The sequence below is a fragment of the Ictidomys tridecemlineatus genome, unplaced genomic scaffold (assembly GCF_052094955.1).
Source record: "Ictidomys tridecemlineatus isolate mIctTri1 unplaced genomic scaffold, mIctTri1.hap1 Scaffold_52, whole genome shotgun sequence".
Taxonomy (NCBI): domain Eukaryota; kingdom Metazoa; phylum Chordata; class Mammalia; order Rodentia; family Sciuridae; genus Ictidomys; species Ictidomys tridecemlineatus.
Window position 1 is genome coordinate 1,683,195 of NW_027523416.1, and position 19,102 is coordinate 1,702,296.

General features: G+C 39.6%; 1 long non-coding RNA gene across 1 annotated transcript in view; it reads left to right on the forward strand.

The window, feature by feature from the left end:
- Positions 1–19,102, forward strand: part of LOC144373893 (uncharacterized) — a 34,026-nt gene that overhangs the window by 3,674 nt on the left and 11,250 nt on the right. The window contains exon 2 of the long non-coding RNA XR_013433462.1: positions 7,703–7,797. This is a non-coding gene — a long non-coding RNA (uncharacterized LOC144373893). The remainder of the gene's footprint in view (positions 1–7,702; positions 7,798–19,102) is intronic.

Here is a 19,102-nt window from a genome sequence, read left to right on the forward strand (position 1 = left end):
GCCTTGGACCCTTTTTTCCATGCTGGATCTTTCTGCCCACTTATCTACCACAAAGCTCACTCATTCTTGGGCTTGGGGTCACATTCAGTATGAAACATGTTTTCTACACACCTGATGTGTACAAAAGCCCTAGAGTTCGAGGTCCCAGAAATCCCTCCTCTTCTTAGGAAATACCTTTCATCAAATGTCCCCAACACAGACCTTGCTATCTGGATGATAGTGAGGGCCATCCTGTGAGAGTACCTGTCCTACCCATATTGCTTAAGATCTGCATTTCAAATACAGTTCTCTTGGGGAAGATTTTGTGTTTTCTTGGTGGATAGCCTTTCTCCCAGAATCTCTAAGCTTCTCATCTGAGCAGAAGAAACTGCCCCTGAGAGGAGAGGTGATCTGACCTCTGTTCTATAGTAGAGAACAGGATGGCTTTGTTTCTCAGATTTTCATTTCTTCTTAAAAAATAAAAAGAAGCCTTCTCCTTTTACAAGAGAGTAAAATGTATTATAGTTAATACCTGGAAAGTAATAGGAAAGCCAATTTTCCAGCAGTGTTTGAGACCAAAGGTGGTTGCTGTGACTTGGGGTTTACAGTCAACTTCATAAAGAAAGGTGCTGAGTTAGAGTTGACATACATAGTGAAGTCTACATTGGGCTTTATTTCCCCAAGTTTCAATGTAGACAGGCCACTATTGACATTTGGACTGGACCATTCTCTGTTGTGGAAACTGTCTTGCATGCATCACAGAACTTTTAGCAGCATCCCTAGCCTGTATCCAGTAGATGCCAGTAGTACTCCTAGCCCTAATTGTAACAACCAAAAATGTCTCAAAGTATTGCCAAAGTCCCTTGGGAGCATGTCTCAGTCCATTCTGTGCTATTATAACAGAATACCATAGACTGAGCAATTTATTACCGATAGAAATCTCTTTGGTTCATGGTTCTGGAAGTTGGGATATCCAAGATCCAGGAGCTACATCTCAACATGCCATCTGCCCAATATTTGCTTACCCACCCTGTATCAGCCAGAAAACTAACATTACCTGGTGTCAAAAAAAAATGTACACACTGGGCCCTGATCTGGTGCTAACAGAAACTATCAGCCTTGAAATCATTATGAACAAACAGTTCCTGCTGTGTTCTGATGTAGTGGAAGACATCACATGGACAGGAGAGAACAAGATATTGAACTCACAGCCTCAAGCCCTTTTATGGTCAGCATTATCCATTCTTGAGGGTGGAGTTTTTATGACTTAACACTTCCCTTCAGGCCCCACCTCCCAACACAATGGCATTGGGGAGTCAAGTTCTAACACATGAGCTTTGGGGAACACATTCAAACTGTAGTAGAGCCAGTTTTGAACTGCTAGTGTATTCTGCCCTAAGCTCCATTAGGGCACTGTGGCATCATTACCATATGATTCACAGTGGATCCTCAGATATCTATTGAGTAGATGGCAAGCCTAGTATATATTTCATTCCCCTCCCACTAGCCCAGATTCTTAGAATAGGACCCATATTTGGAGTTCTTATCTAGATTGAGCATGTAGCACACCTGATCCCAGAACCCACCACCACACTCCCAGTCCTTGCTGTTGCTTGGCTCCTTGCTACCATTGAATCTTGGCTAATATCCATTGCCAAGATGAGTTTCACTGTGTGTTCCCAGAGCCAGCAAATCCCCAGATCCCACCCCAGCCCTACCCAATCAGAAGCCCTGGGGGTGGGGCCCAGCTATCGGTTTTGGCTAGTCCTCCACCTAGTGTCAGTGCCCACTCAAGCATGAGAGCCACAGACCTAAACCTAGTTTGTTTGTTTGTTTATTTGTTTGTTTGTTTGTTTTTAAGATTCCCTGATAATGAGAATCACAGAGAGTTACTAGAAGGATTCCTGGTCCTACCTTAGACTTGAAGATTCAGAGCCCCAGGAAAGAGGTCTGGGAAGCTATAGAATGACTAGGTGCGCCACGTAATTCTTATCAGGAATGACTGAGAAGCACACCTCGGTCTTACTCTTCTAGGATGTTTCCTAGACCATTGTACAAAGCCCACTTCCATGTTAGTCCTCTCAAGTGGGATCCTCTTTTATTTTTAAAGTTATTTCCCCACTTCTAACACTTGAATGCTTTCAACTAGATGCATGTCTCATGTCCTCTCCTCAATGTTGTCCTGTGGAGAACTGTGTATATGCATGCCTCATGTCCTCTACTTGATTATAAGCTCCCTGACAACCATATACTAGTCTTATTTACTTTATTCCAACTTCTCCAGGACATGATAGAATTCCATGCCCTTACATGCAATGCCTAAATACAAAAAGCTCTGGAAATTCAAAGGTTTTAGTGCTCATTGGGTGAAAAAAAAATTTGCCTGGATGGATTGACATGCATCTTTTATTGGTCGCTTGGGGTGACTAGTCATCCATTTGCTGCAGAACTTTAATAGTTCCAGGTGTGTGTGTGTGTGTGTGTGTGTGTGTGTGTGTGTGTGTGTGTGTGTGTGAGGGGGGTGTTATATGTTATATGGTATGTTCAGTGTATTTCCTTTCTAAAACCTGAAAAATTCTGTCCCCAGGGGTTTTGTATAAGGGATTACAAAGTAATAATGTCTCAGATAACAGTTGAATGGGAGAAATTCTGATTATGATGTTGGTGAAATTAAATATCACTGAACTTGATACTCTTGTTCTTGTGACCCAAAGAAAAAGAAAACACTATTTCCAGGTGTATCCTTATGCTTTCCACCATTGCTGATGGCTCTGGAAGGCTTCCTACTAGACTCTGAATGTGGCACATGGAACTTTGATCTTTGTATCCCAAAGCTGACTGAGCTCAGAGAATTCTTCTGGATTTAATGTTATGTCCTTTGTGTGTATGTTCAACTTGTTAATTATTTATTCTGCTTATAGTTTAAGCTGAGGGATTTTTTTTTCTTGTTGAACTTTTTATTGACTAGATCATAAAATCACTTAAAAGGAATTATGTGATATGGGCATGTGAGTTCAATTCCTTCAACCATCTTTATAATATCATGTAAATTTCTAAGTCTAGAGATTTGAAATAATGATTTGGGAGGGTGTGAATCATGACAGAATTTCTTGGTGATTTTTAATTGAGCAAATTTCTTAAAATTTGAAAGCTGATAATCAGTACAGGGGCTCTTGATCTGAGACTTAGGTAATGTCATCAGGATCCTTGTACCTTTTTATACTATATACATTTTCTCCATTCATTGTATAGTTTGTTGTGTTTTGTTCCTGAAAAGAGATAGTCATTTCTTTTTATAAAATTCTAAAGGACTCTAAGACAAAAAAAAAAGCTATAGAACTAATTCAGGATTTCAGTCTTATGTTAATTCATTAGTATTTTAAAATCTTCCTAAGGAAAAAAAAGAGACAATTGGCTCAGTCACCGGATAAATTGTGCCTTTTTTCTTTATGTGTGCCTATGAATTCATTCCTGTTTGATCCAAGGCTAATTAAATCCATCAAATTGATGAATAGATGGAAAATTCCTGCCTCCAAAAATTAATTTCATTACCTTCTCAATTTCTGGCCCCTATTCATAATCTTTATTATAATCTTTCCACATCCAAAATTGATTTGGGATTGTATTCTTAAGATATACCAAATGCTTCCTCTTTTGTGAACTCTGTCCTGCGTGTAATCTTGCATTTCTCTGAAACACAACAATATAACATAATCAGTTTATGTATGTGTTCATCTCTTTTTGTCACTCCCCTTCCCTTACTTTTCTCTAGGCATTAAATTGTCAATTCCATGCAAGGACAGGAGGGAGTGGCAGGGCTTACTCATATATCACAGGCTCAAGAGCTCACAGTATCTTCTTGGCGGTGGTTCAGTAAATATTTGAATTGAAACAGGAAACATATATTATGAAACTACAATCACAATATTGGAGTTAATAAACTTTCATGTTTACATTTATTTTTGATAACTTGTATGAGGAACTTAGTTATTGCCCAGTGTGCTTGTTGGAGCCCCCAGAGCATCATTGACATGCTTTGGGGGACCTGAGTGGGAGATGGTACAGTCCTACTCTCTTTTTTCCCATATTTTTATTGGTATATTATAGTTGTACATAATGGTGGGATTTGTTGTTACATTTTCATTCATGTACACAAGATAACAATATGATTTGACCAATATTATTCCCCAGTACTTCTCCTTTCCTTTCCTTTTTCCCTCCCTCTGGTCCCTTTCCTCTATTCTATTGCTCTCCCTTGGGTTTTCATGAGATTTCCCCCACCACCTTTCTTTTCCTTTTTCCTCTCTAGCTTTCAAATGTAAGAGAAAACATACAACCCTTGACTTTCTGAGATTAACTTATTTCACTTAACATAATGTTCTCAAGTTCCATCTGTTTTCTTGCGTGTAACATAATTTCATTCTTCTTTATGGTTCAGCTATAAAGAACTAATCAGAGCAGCTCTTTATTAGTTGTTTAATATTTGAGGTCTGGAGGGAGATTTAATGTGCTAAAAGTGTTCTGCTAAAATTGACCAAACCCTCCTCTTGTCCCTCTGTGGCTGATCCCTGATTTTATACCTGAGGACAATGTATGACTGCATGGGTCATGTGCTCCAGAAGGTCCATGGGGATGGAACCCAGTCCTGAGTGTCCTAATTCCTGGCCCAGAATCCTCTTCTCCTACTTTCTGCCCCTCAGAAATACTTTATAGGAATCATTTGAGAATCAAGAAATGAGAGTTCTGTGGGGTTCTAGGGATGCAAAGAGGGGCAAGACATGCAGCAGCAACTTGCTTCATGGAGAGTGGTAGTAGGTAGTAGGTAGTAGCCACTAGCAGTACTATCTCCTCCTTTTATCTAAAAATGAAACTTTCTAGATAATTCTCTGTCTAATGCCTCTCACACAAAACAACATAGCTGTGGGGTAGAAGTGTTCCAAACTACAATATGGTGATGGTCACACAACTGCATAAATATTTCAAAACACACCAAACTGTGTAGTTAAAATGGATGCATTTTATGGCATTTAAATTGTCCTTCATTAAAACTGTTTTTCAGTAAAGCAGGAGACACCTACCCTTCTTAGCTTATAGGGAAACTGTAAGCATAAAGCAAAGTGGCCCTGTGAAACATTTTAAAAGCATGTTAGCACTTGGCAGTATTTTCCCACTGTTACTACCAGTCAATTCCACAGCCATTTATCGATCCTCATAGGCACCAAAACATAGGAAAAGGATGACAGAGATACATAGGAAGAGCCTTATATATAATATAATGCCAAGTATTTTGAAAGTGTGAACTGGAAATTTCTCTCCTCTTCTATGGAGTTTCTTCATGTCAGGGTGCCTTCTGCTTTGAATAGTGAATACCTACCCAACCCCAAAGTTGTGGTAAACAATCAGTTTATTTATTTTTTGTTAGTTGTAGTTGGACACAATACCTTTATTTTATTTACTTATTTTTATGTGGTGCTGAGGATCGAACCCAGCACCTCGCATGTGCTAGGCATGTGCTAGGTGAGCACTCTACCGCTGAGCCACAACCCAGCAACAATCAGTTTATTAAGTCCTCTAACAAGAGATCCAGAGACAGGTCCCCTGAAGCTGGTGCATTTGAAAGACATCTCAGCAGTGTCAGAGCTCAGTGTCAAATTCTTGGCTTTCTTCTCACAATTGAAGCATGATTGCAACAGAGCAAACATTGCCCTGCCTTCCAACAAAGATAAAACAATGTTTAAAGCAAAAAGGCAGAGGCAGCTATTTCCAAGTCTTTTTTCCCTCTTTTAACCAGGAAACAAAATCTAATCGCCCCACCCCAAGCAGAGTATCTCTCACATTTCATTGGCTGTAAGTAGATCACATGTCTAACCCTAGATCAATCACCAAGAAAGGCAAGTGAGGTTAAAATTACTTGCCTGGACAGATTTTACTCTTCCCTAGAGCTGTGGAAGGCTTCTCCATTCCAGAATATAATGCCTGAATGAATTAGGCTTCTGTGAACCAGGAAGTGGGCTGCTAACTTTTTTGACTGAAAGGAATAAAGTATGACCTGTCCCTTCTTTCTTTGTTGTCCATGGGCATCTGATAATTCTTTGTGAGATGTCCCCTGATTTCCATCCAAAGAATTACTGTTAAAGCAAGGACCCTGCAGGGCAGTTCTTTGGTAATACTGTATGTGTTTGTGTTGTTTTAAGTTTTGAGGTCAGGTAGTCATATTTCACAAGCACAGTCAATAGGAAAAGAACATTTGACCAATTCAGATAAGGGAAGCTTTTGCTACTCCTAATCAAAAAGAGATGGAACATTTGTAACTATGTGGGTTTAGGAAAATGGTCGTGATGGGATTTAGAATTAGTGTCCCTCAATACAGGTTAATGAGCAAAAGCCATCGTAAGTCCAGGGTTCAACATGAGGATAGGGAATATGACTGATATCTTTAAGCCACTGCACAGAAAACAAAGACATCTGCAAAGAACTAAGTGATCCCTTCTCCTTCTCCCTTTCCTTTTCCTCTCTCTTCCCCTCGCCCTCTGTCTCTCCTTTCCCTTCCTTTTTCCTCTCCCTCTTTGTCATAACTCAACCATAGACCACAGTGTGTCTGTATTATGGATTTTAAATTGCATTTATTTTATGTATCATTATCTTTGATTGATGAGATGTTCACCAAAATAAAGAACTGCATTTCAGTGACATAAAGTATAAAAGGGACAGTATAATTGATACTTATGTATATAGCTTTAGGTTATTATCTATCTGCAGGAACTGGCCTAAGCCTTGGGAAATATCTAAGGATATTCAAAGCCATTAGACTTATTGACTCTGGTCAAGAATAATAAATGCCTGTTCTAGTAGATACTAGTTCTTGAATTTTTCTTTCTAACTCTTGTCCTAAGTCATAAAAGCTGAGTTTTCTAAGTCTTCACTTCTCAAATCCCCTACACATGTTTTCATTGTCTTTACCAGTGCTTTCAGGTATAATATGATGTCAGACAAATTTCCAAAAGCATATAATTCAGGACATACTTGAATTGATTTTGAGTGGCCTTAGTATTTTTCCCTCTTTGAGGATTATGTGTTTCCTGGCTAATCAACAGTCCCATCAGTGAATAAGCAGGTTCCCACATAGAGACCATGGGATGTATTGGAACAGGTTCATCCCTTCCCACACATATATGCATAAAGAATATTCTGTCAGCATTCATTGGCTGTTGTGGTTGACACACATACACATACAAATATATCAACATTTATCTCTTAAGACATACCATAATGATGTAATTTTTCATTGTTCTATGTACCATGTTGGCTTTATATAATATATAAATATCCTTTTTCTGATTTTGTAATGTGTGAAAGAAGGCAATAGGACAACATGTAAGCTTTTTGCTCTCTGTAGATGTGTGCTTATGCATGCACCTAAAGAGTTTAAAAAATGGTACACATCTGTTTTCCTGAAACCAAGAATGACTTTTTGCTTTCTTTCCTGCAAAGTAGCCAGTGGCAGTTCACAATCTGTGAGGGGAAGAATGCAGAGAATAAATATGAAGCCTACAATGAACACTCTTCGGGAATTTTCTTAGGGTGGCGCTAGCTTTATGCAGTTGTAGTAGCCTACCTATTAAGTGTGCCTTTCTCTGATGTTAATGTGACAGAGAGCGCCTTCTCCTGGGGCAGCTCATTAGATAAAACACCTTAAAGGTTGTGTTTTCTTTTCTTCTTACAGGCAAAGATTACTGCAAAGTAATATTTCCATATGAGGCACAGAATGACGATGAATTGACAATCAAAGAAGGAGATATAGTAACTCTCATCAATAAGGTAAATGAAGGTTCTCTCTTGCCTTCTAAACTGTGGAGTGTTTTGGTGTGTCCATGGAATAATACAAAGTTTTGCTTTAGCCTTTGAAGCTCCTAGTTTTCATGATCCTGACCTTGGGAGAAAGAATTTGTATTTTTTCCTTTGATCAGATTAAGTCTAGGTGAATGAATGAACTTGAGAATAGAATGGGTTTCTGTTTGCCTTAGGACCAGTTGTAGATTTGCACGGCCCTGTAGAAAAAGTCTGTCCCAGAAGGAATAGCTCAGGAAGCAGCCTGCTTGGCTATAGGTTTTGCCCTCTACAGCAGCTGGGCTGCAAAGCTCTGCGTCATGAAGGACCCAAGAGGGGCTTTAAAAAGACTGGTCATGCCTCACAGGCAGAAAACCCTTAAAGAATGTTTGCTTTACAGATTAAAGACAGGTAAAGTGCCTGAGAGAATTTTGCTTGTCTTGTTTGGACTAAGAAGGTTGGACAATTTTATTATCATTACAGCCAGAGCCCTGTAAACACCAGGAGAGCTATAAAATCCGAGTGAAGCCATGCGGTTTGCCGGGTCTTGACCACATACCATTTCTGCATTCATACAGCACTCCTCACTAAGTCACTAGTTGAGTCATATTATTCAAGTGATTCCTAGAACTCTTTGGTCTTTTCTCTGATGTACAGAGTTTTATGATGGTCAGTGGGATTTGCCTTTATGATTAAGGTCAGCTACTTCTAGGAAATAGCTTTGGAGATTGTGTTTGAAGAGCCTATTCCAAAAATGCGAGGGAATCGAGGATCCCAGAGGTTAAGTAGCTTGCCAAAGGTCAGATGTATTTTAGGGGAAGAGCTGGTCCTTTCAAGGACTCAGTATCAAAGTGGAGCTTTGCAGACACCTATCTGGAATAGCAAAATTATTCCATTTTGCAGATTACCTAAAAACTCGTCCATCTTTTTACCTGTGAAATATTCTACCCTTAAGTTATTTCAGTATAGTTCTGTGGGTGTTGAATGTGGCAGGAGGAAATGAGAGGAGGGGAAGATGCTTGCCTTGCTGTTAGTTCCTTTCTGCAAGTGAAGCAGGAACAGTTCTTCCTTTTTTTTTTAACCACCCCTCCCCTCATCCTTCTGCTGGCCTCCTTTGGGCTGCTCTCTTATGCATTGTGCATTCCTGTTTTTAATCAGACCTGTAACCAAACAAACAGGATAAGGAAGTTGTTAAACAGGCATGAAGCATAATACAAATGCTTTAATAATTAGCACCAATAATTGATTTTAGTAATACAGGGAAAGGGATGGAGTGTTCCCCCACCCCCCATAATGATAAAGCAACCAGAGAATTAAATAGATGCCATTTTTTGAAGGCAGGTGGGGCTCATTGCCCTATTTTTGTTTTGTTTTTAGAGGAGGGGATAGCCCCCCCCCCATTTTTTTCTTGGTACTGGGGATTGAACCCAGAGGTGCTTATCCACTAAGCTACATCCCAGCTCTTTTTTATACTTTATTTAGAGACAGGGCCTCACTAAGTGCTGAGTCTGGCTATGAACTCAAAATCCTCCTGTCTCAGCCTTCCAAACTGCTGGGATTACAGACATGTGCCACCATGCCCAACCCAGTCTGCTCTTTTTTATTCTTCTTTTTAATTTTAAATCTGTTGTGCCCATAAAATTTAATAGGGTTTGAGAAAAGAAAAAAACACCATGGTTAATCTCTTACCTGAACATGTTGATTTGTATCTTAACACATCATAACCCAGTCCTTCCTTGCCATTTGAGTCCATGTCATGATGAGAACATATTCATCTTCTTTTTTTTTTTTGTACCAGGGATTGAACCTAGGGCACTTAACCATTGAGCAACATTCCTAGCCCTTTTTTGTAGTTTATTTAGAGAGAGGGTCTCACTAAGTTGGTTAGGGCCTCTCAAAGTGGCTAAGGCTGGATTTAAACTTGTGATCCTCATGCCTCAGCCTCCAGAGCTATTGGGATTACAGGTATGCATCACCACACCCAACAAGAACATATTCATCTTGATGATTTTGTCCTTAACCTCATAGTTTAAGATCCAGTCTGAGGGCTGGGGTTGTGGCTCAGCGGTAGAGCGCTTGCCTAGCACATGTGAGGCCCTGGGTTCGATCCTCAGCACCACATAATAAAATAAAGGTATTGTGTCCAACTACAACAACAAAAAATAAATATTTAAAAAATAAAGATCTAGTCTGATAAAAGGAATCAGATTTTTCCGAAGACCTTGCGGGGAACATCTACCAGTCTAAGTCACCCAGTAGGGAAACATGAATAGGCCAGAGTAGCAGGCTACTTTCAAGAGTATCCAGAGGGTTGTTGCATCCCATTTCTCTGCTTTCATTGATTTTATTTAATGTATTCAGAAGGAGTTTGATACTACATTTGCAAAATGTGCTGCTGTCATCTCCTGTGTACACTTAGTCCCTCAACCTGACTTACACACTGGTCCTAGAGTGCATGTATTGTTTTGACACTTGGTCCCCTGGTTATACACTGCCCCCTCCCCCAAGCTGTTTACCGGTATCCCTGCCCCTTCCTGTCCATGTAGACACAGCCCAGGCCTGTAGGCCCAATAAGCAGTGGTCCAGCCTCCTTCTCTGTGCCTGGTCCAGAGGAAAGCCCTAGGGTGGTAAAGGATGCTTTTTCCAACTCCATTCATGCTCTATCTGCCTCATCAGTAGCACTTCAGCCCCTTCTTCTTGTCATCCTGTAACAATGCTGTGCTCACATGACCTCTGTGCACCAACCAATCTTGGGTAGTTTCTCTTTCCTTTTTGGAAAAATCAAGACAATGATTGCTGACACTCCTTTCCTCAGGCATTCTGCCACAGTCCCTTTCTGGCCTTGGTCCTTGTGACTGTTCTGCAGGAACCTCCTGTGTCCCCATCCTGCTCTTGTGTCCTCAGAAATCTGATCCTAAAAAGCATGTGTGTTCCTGCTTCCTGGGCTGTCCTCTGCCTACCTGCTGAACTGTCTCTTTGAGAGCTAATAACAGCCAGTCTTCACTCATGTACTTGAGCCCATTTTGAGCTTATTTAACAAAAATTCCTAGTGTTCTAACATTATGTTTTTATTATTATTTTATATGATCTTCTGGGAAATCGGGTCTCTTGCGTCCTGTACTGGTGCAGGTTTTATTTTTATTCCCATAAAATTCCTGCCATCCTTGACCTAGCATTCTAGTTTGTCGGAAACGGCATGTTAAGATACAAGTCATGTAGGCTACCAGCTCAGAGAAACCAGGATTTGAATCTCAGCTCCATAGTTCCTGGCTGTGTGTTTTGGGGCTTGAAACTTAACCCCTCTGAGCCTCAGTGTCCTCAGCCATAGTGTAAAGGCCACAGAGCTGACTTCACAGGGCTGCTGTAGGGAATTACTAAGACACTATGTTCAAAACACCTCTTGCAGGAAGTATTCTGCCAGTGGTACCCATAAGCCTAAGAATTGTTAATTCAACTTCAACTGCTATTTCTTGGACTTCAGAGATGGGAATCAAGGGCTCTTGTGTCTGGGCTTAGCTGCTAGGGCTGGAGTACTATGACATTAAGTAGGTAAAAATGGTAGAGGGAGGGGGGAGAGAGAGAGAGAGAAGAAATCCACTTAAAATAATTAAGAATTCACAGTGGGTACAATTTTAGCAAGAATTTGGAAGGAAAACATGCCCTAAATATTTAGCTTGCTGAAAGCTGTAAAAATGGAGTCTGAGCCTATAACCCTGGCGACATTCTAGAATATACTTACTTCTTCCTCTAAATTCAGGAGTCACCCAGAAGTTAATTTAGATGATTATATACTATTATAAATACATTCACCCTGCTTTGTTTAATACGCATTTTTGGGCTACTCAGGATTCAACCCAGGGGTGCTCTGCCACTGGGCTACATCTCCAGACCATTTTATTTTTTATTTTAAGACAGGAGGGTCTCACTAAATTTCTGAGGCTGTCCTGCGACTTGTGATCCTCCTGCCTCAGCCTCCCAAGTAACTGGTGTTACAGTCATACACCAGCGTGCCCGGCTTAATGTGCATTTTGATATGCGTATGTGTTGTACGTTTGAGTTTTGAGGTAAAAGACCTGAATTGCTGTTCTCTAAATTCAATTGCATTTGCTGTGAGATTCTCCATTGGCCTTGAATTCTGCTGATACTGCCTTTTGTAGTCAGTTGGGGTGGGTTTCCCTTTGTCCTGCTTTTCCATGCTGTGGCAGGAGTCACAGAGCTGGAGTTGCCCTCATATTTAGCCCTAGATTGTCAGTTCTTGTGGCTTTCTAGAAAATGAGTCAGACACCTTTAGTGGGAGTCTATAAGCCCTCTATGGTTCCTGAAATAATGTGCAAAGACCTAAACTATTTGTGTGTGTCCCTGGAAACTGAGATGTGGAGAGCTGAATGATTTGTTTTTTAGTTTATTTATAAAGAATTCTTGTGGATTTGGGAACATTTCCACTTGTGCGGAACACACCTGTGTTTAGCTTTTATTTCCAGTCACTCAAAAATAGCTCTTGCGTCTGTATTCCTGCCGCCCCCATCCCTGCCTTCCTGATTTGTGCTCAGAGGATGTTTGGGAAAGTTCAGAAGCCTCTGAGTCTGGTTTCAAAATAGAGAAGATCCCTGGAGGAGGACTCAGGGCTGCTTGGTGGGAGCCAGGTCAAGGCTTAGCTCTGAGACTGTCAGCCCTTAGAGGCTGTACTGAATGGGACCCTTGCCACTTGGGACAGAATGAGCCCAGATGTGGAGAGGCAGTATACCTTCTCTTGGTCAACAGCCTCCCAGCCTCAGAGCATTGGACCTTTGTTTATGGTCCTTTCTAACCAGGAGGAAGGAATTCCTATTGGCCCCTTTGTAAACAAAAATCTTTAGGTCTTGCTTATAAAATTATCTTCCTTGGTTAGCTGTGTCTTTGACTCTTAAAAATATGCACTACCCTTATGTCTTCCTTGTTACACGCTTGTTTGATAACATCAGGATCCATGCTTAGAAAGATTATAGTATTGACTAAAATCATGGAGTGATGGAAATGGAAGGAAGGGGATTGAGATGACATAATCTACCACCAATGTTCATGAAAGGGAAACAATAGATACACCCTAAGGAAGGAGTGGGACCCAGAGACTTACTAAAGATAGTTAGCAACACCTCTAATAGTCATTTTTCTTTGGACCTACACTGGGGATTGGACCTGTTCTACACTGGGGATTATTGGCAGCAATTTTAATTTGTACCCTGTTTTCTTCCCCTCTCAATGTTTCTGCATTCATTCATTCACTGATTTGCTAAAAGTGGTTTATGGTGTGCTAGGAGTTTATGCTGGATGCTTGGAATGCAGTGGTGAAACAAAAACTGCAAACTGAGAGGTTTGTCTTTTCCCAGTTCCAAATATTTGGAGTTAGTTACTCTGCTGTGGGGGCAGAGTAGAACTGAATGGTAAAACTCACCCAGCTTCTTTCATCTCTACCTCAACATGTTTTCCTCCCTCCTTTCCCAGATAATGGCTGAAAGTATTTAGCTGAATACTAACTAGATCTTCCCAGTGTAGGATTCTGGGTGCTGTCAACACAGCCCAGGTCCTTTGGCATCATCATTTTCTCTTCACAAGTATCTCAGGAGCTTAGCATCTTGCCTTTTCCTCACAACAGTGCTGGGGGGTCACATGGGACCATGAACGTTGTCTCCAGATCACAAAGGAGCAACAAGAGAGCCAGAGCACGGAAGCAGCTCTCTCAAAGGACTCCCAGCAAGTCTGTGGCAGAGCCAGGGCAGAGGTCTCCTGACTCCTTGTTTGAGTGCTTGTGGGACTTGAGAGCTGAGCAGGACATTGGATATTTGTAGTAGATGGGGCTCAGTCACTCCCAGAGGTGACTGTTATCCACTCTTTGAGACTTGCCTGTTGTTGCTGGATATCCAGGGCAACTGTTGGTGGAGTTTCCTTTCTAAATTAGTGACATTATCATTATTACTTGTAGAACAACATTAGCATGCCATTACCCCCATCCATTGGTTTGAGTCTTGCATTTTGAATGTCATGCTTCTTCTCCTTTTTATTTTATTTTTTTTTAGTTATATGTGAGAGTAGAATCCATTTTGACATAATTATAAAAGCATGGAATATATCTTCTTCTAATTCAGTCCCCAGTGCCTCTGTTTCTGCACGTTTATAATGCTTTCTACATCATCCATGACTTTCTGATTCCATGGTCACCTGCCCAGAAATGAAATGATACCCAATGAAAAGGAAATGACAAGCCCAGCCCAGGACTAAGTGCAGTTCTGTTTGTGCCTGAAGCCCCCCTCTCTCATGGCTGTTTTCCACATTCTTCCCATATCTAGTGTGTTTTACTTTCTTCTTTTCTTCAAGGCCCAGGTATCACTTAGGTTTCTGCTTGCTGTTACTATGACAAAAAAGAAAGGCAAGAGTCCTGAGCTACTTCCTAAGTCCTATGACTATATGTTTTTGTTTGTTTGTTTGTTTGTTTGTTCTCGTGTTTATTTCCCCTTCCTGCCTCTTTCTCATCAATTCATTGAAACATTTATGGGAAAAATATTTCAGACTTCCTTGCTTCCCACTCCCCAGGAAGTAAGGTTGCCTCCACCAAGAGAAGTGATTTGGGCATCTCAAGAAAGATCTTTAGCTTGGTATAAGAAAGCCAATTGGCTAGTTAGATTGCTGGCCTTGACCCCTTCTCTCTGAACTGCTGAAGCTTTTAGCAGAGCTAAAATGCTAGGATTAAATGTGGTTTCAAGGGTGAGGAGTAAATTAGCAGGTGTCACCCTGAATGTGATGACATGCTGACAGACCCATTAGAAGGACATGTTTTATGAGTGAATGAAAAAAGTTAAGCACAGGTCTGGGATCATCTCAGTTTGTACACATTTGAAAAATGTCAGTGTTCAGCAAATGAGTCATTTATGTCATAGAATGTGTTTCCTGCAGTATGGCCTGTCTTGTTAGACTGCATATGTCCTTATTCAATCGAGAAGTCACAATATAGCTCCTCCTCAAGGGATTAGAAGCCCAAGGGATTACAGTTGGCTGCTGGTTTGTCTTCCTCTTAAAAGCAGCCAAGATACTGTGGTAGGAAAGAAAAACATGACATCCTGAGTGCATTTGATTAGAACTCTTCTTCACCAAGCTTGTTTACTTTCACAAACACACGATTTTGAATTAGATGAAGATGGTAAATATAGGGCCTGAGATGGGAAGAAATTTCTTTTTACTTTAACAGTAGATAGTCAAAACAGTGCCATTCCAAAATTTTGATGCTCATTATTACAGAATTTTCCTTTGTATCATGGACAGATGAGTTTGCATTTGATGCAAATTCCTAGGTTCATGTGTCTCCACAAATTACATGACACTGTCTAAAGGGGCTGTTCTATATTTGTTCAGTCTTAATTGTCTTATTACTCCAGAGTGCTATGCTTAAGTAGCAGGGCATCAGTAATCCTGATGACAGCATCTTGAAGCATACCTCCCCGCCCACCACAACACACAGAAAATTCTGCAGGTATCTTAAGGAATTGGAGAAACTCCCCCTTTTTTTGTTTTCTATTTCCAACCTTTCTATTTGTATTATCCTAAGACAGGTCTTGTGAGGTTTAACTGAGATGTGTGGCTGAAAGTGCTTTAGAATCATCAAAGTTGAATCATTATTACTGCTATGATAAGTTATTATAAGAAGAAGAAAAAAAATGCCTGGTGACTTAATATTTTTTCTTAGTGTATTGAACTGTCCTTAAATTAATGTCAGTACTTTCCCTGAAATTCTTTTTCATTATTTATTTTAACTTTTCTTAGGATACAAGTCATTTGTTATAGTTGTATGGCCCCTGTCTTATTAAGTATCTCAAAGCTCTTTACATTCCCATACATATTTTATTAAAACATGTTTTCTGAGATCAAAAGTGGCATGGAATATGCTTTTCAGTAATGTATTAAAATTTTAAAATACTTACTCTTGGAAAAAAATTAAAACAAAAAAAAAGATAAATACAATGAAAATTCTAAATTACCCATGACCTTACTACCTTCTCATACCTTAATATTTTAGCAGATATTCTTTCAGACTTTGCCTATACATGCACATAACTACAGTTTAAAGTAAAAATAAGATCATATTATTCACCCTTATTGTCCAGAATATATCATGATTATTTTTGGCAACATACTAACAAGTCCTTAGTGTCCTAATGTATGGAGGGAATACTATGATCTTTTTTATATTTACCTATTTCATTTTTCTCTATTTTAGGCCATTTTTCACACAATCATCACCTTGCCCATATAAGTCTTGATGCCCATAATTATTTCTGTTATTGTCTATGAACTGTGTAACCTTGGTCAGGTTGCCCATCGTTCTGTGCCTCAGTTTCCACATCTGTGAAATGGGGTAATAATAACACCTATCTCCGGGTGTTGTAAAGATTAAATGAATTAAAGCAGGTATTATGGATTGAATGTGTCCGTCAAAGTTCATATGTGGGAAACTTAATTTCCAGTGCAACAGTGTTGGGATGTGGGACCTTTAAGAGGTAATTAGGTCAAGAGGGTTCTGCTCTCATAAATGGGTTACCAGTATTATCATGGGAATGGGTACATTATTGCCAGAGTATGTTCTGGCAATCCTGAAAGCGTAAGTTTGGCCCCTTTCCCCTTTCTTTTATGCATGCTTTCTTGCCTTTCCACCTTCCACCATGGAATGATGCAGATACAGGCCTCTTGACCTTGGAAGCCTCCAGAACTATAAGAAACAAATCTGTGTTTTATAAATTACTCAGTCTTGGATATTCTATTATAGCATCACAAAACAGACTAAGACAGTAGGTAAAGCACTTAGAAAACCTGGCTCATAAAAAGTGCTATATGAATGTTAGTTGTTATTATTTCCTGAAGATAAAATTGCCAAATGTGCTACTGCATCACTGCATTTTGAGGGCATTTAAATGATGTTCTGAAAGACTGTGCCAGTTTAGTCTCCCCACAGGAGCATATGAGAATGTGTTTCCCAACCATTCTCATACCTGAATATTTTCCTCCTTTTCAGTCTCTGCTAATATGATTTAATCTCTGCTAATTCTGCATTTTAGAAAGAACCAAATTTGAAAAATTAATGCATCATTTTCCAATTGATTTTTATAAAAATATCCCATATTCATGTCCTTAACCTGTCATTCTTTATATTACAAACATTTTTTTCTTAGTTTGTGACTCACAGAGATATTCAAGAAAAAAAGCCATTTAAACCATTTAGTCTTAAAATTTCTTCATTTCATAGTTAACTGTATAGTGCGGCAAGATCCATCCTTTCAAGAATAGCTTTACTTAAGGCTTTTTATTTTAGTCCTAGTTGGAAAGGGTAGCCGGCTATTAAATGCATTCCTTTTCTGCCTTCCTCAGGGCTTTCAGAGGTTCTATTTAAAGCTTCTGTCCTTTCAGTATTTTTTTTTATAGTGGCATTGAGAGAGCCCTGAGGTTCTGCATGGATGCTTATAAGGATCCTCATATCCTAAAACTGGGCTTGGCAAACATCTTCTATAAAGGGTCAGAAGGCATTTTAGGGTTTGTGGACCATTCAGTCTTGGTCAGAATTACTACTCTACTGTTGTAGAGGGAAAATGGCCATAGAGGTAAATTAATGGACATGTTTGAATTTCAATGAAACTTTATTTATGGATGCTTAATTTTTAAATTGCAGATGGACACAATACCTTTATTTATTTTTATTTGGCTCTGAGGATCGAACCCAGTGCCTCACACATGCTAGGCAAGTGCTCTACCACTGAGCCACAATCGCAGTCCTGGATGCTTAAATTTGAATATCATGAAATTTTCCTATTCATTGAAATATTATCCTTCTTTTGACTTTTTTTTAAAAAATATTTTAAAATGCAAAACTTATTCTTAGCTTTTGGCCCTTAGGTTGTAGTTTGCTGACCCCTGAAATGAAATATCTGGAAATAGACCATAAAAATCCAGCTGGTTAATTTTCAGCAAAAGTGCAAAGGCATGCTGGGCATGGTCACCTGTAATCCCAGTAATTCAGGTGGTTGAGGCAGGAGGATCACAAGTTCCAGGTCAGCCTGGGCAACTTAGTGAGACCCTGTCTCAAAATAAAAAGTAAAAAGGGCTGGGGATGTGGCTCAGTGGTAGAGCACCTCCTGAGTTCAATTCCCCTTAAAAAAAAAATATATATATATATATATATGTGTGTGTGTGTGTGTGTGTGTGTGTGTGTGTGTGTGTGTGTGTGTATGTGTGTGTGTGTGTGTGTGCGCACGCGCAAAGATCATTTAAGAGAAAAAAGATGATCTTTTCAAGAAATGGTACTGGTATAATTGGACGTACATAGGCAAAACGTGAACTCCAATCTAAATCTAACACATTATGCAAAGATTAACTCAACATACCATACCATAGATGTATGTGAAAACACAAAACATGAAAAGTTACTTATGAAAACAAAGAAGAAAAGAGTTGTTAGACATGATACTAAAAGCACAATCCATAAAAAATAACTGTCAATTTGGACTTGAACAAAATTCAAAACTTTTGCTCTACAAAAACACTATTCAGAGAATGTTGTTGCCCACCCTGTTCTCCTACAAGCCCATCTGAGCCCCAATATTTAATTAGTAATCACCTGGTAAATAATTGCATGAATTTCAAGGTCCTTGTTTTTATTCTGAGACTTTCCAAAAATATCTTTTATAATATAAGGCCATGGATCTTCTATATTGGAAACTTTCCTTGCCCCTGTGACTCTTGTTCCCCAGAGCCATGGACAGATGTAGCCATACTCCACTGGTCTGACTGGGACTCAGCTGAGCAGCCTGAGGGCCTGGATTTGGCCTGAGAAGTATATTTTTCACTTACTTCCCTGGCCTAGAAGCAAAATTGGCTAGGTATAGATAAAAAGGCCCCAAACAAAATTTTAGGCCAAGAAATGTTTTCCTAATGGAGAAATTTCTTAAAAGAATATAGGTTTATCCTGGTGAAGAATGGAAGTAGAAGGTAGAAATTTACTAATAGCTCCTGCAGCTGTCTATGATATTCTTTTTTTAAAATATATTTTTTAAATTATAGATGCACACAGTACCTTTATTTTGTTTATTTTATGTGGTGCTAAGGATCCAACCCAGTGTCTCACATGTGCTAGGCAAATGTTCTACCACTGAGCTACAACCCAGCCCTATCTCATTATGCTTGACCTTCAAAATGAGTATGACTGTGCCCTTCACCTCTTAAGTGTTCCTAGCCTTTATCTGTGAAATGAAGATTACCACCTCCTCCCCCTTCTTCACTG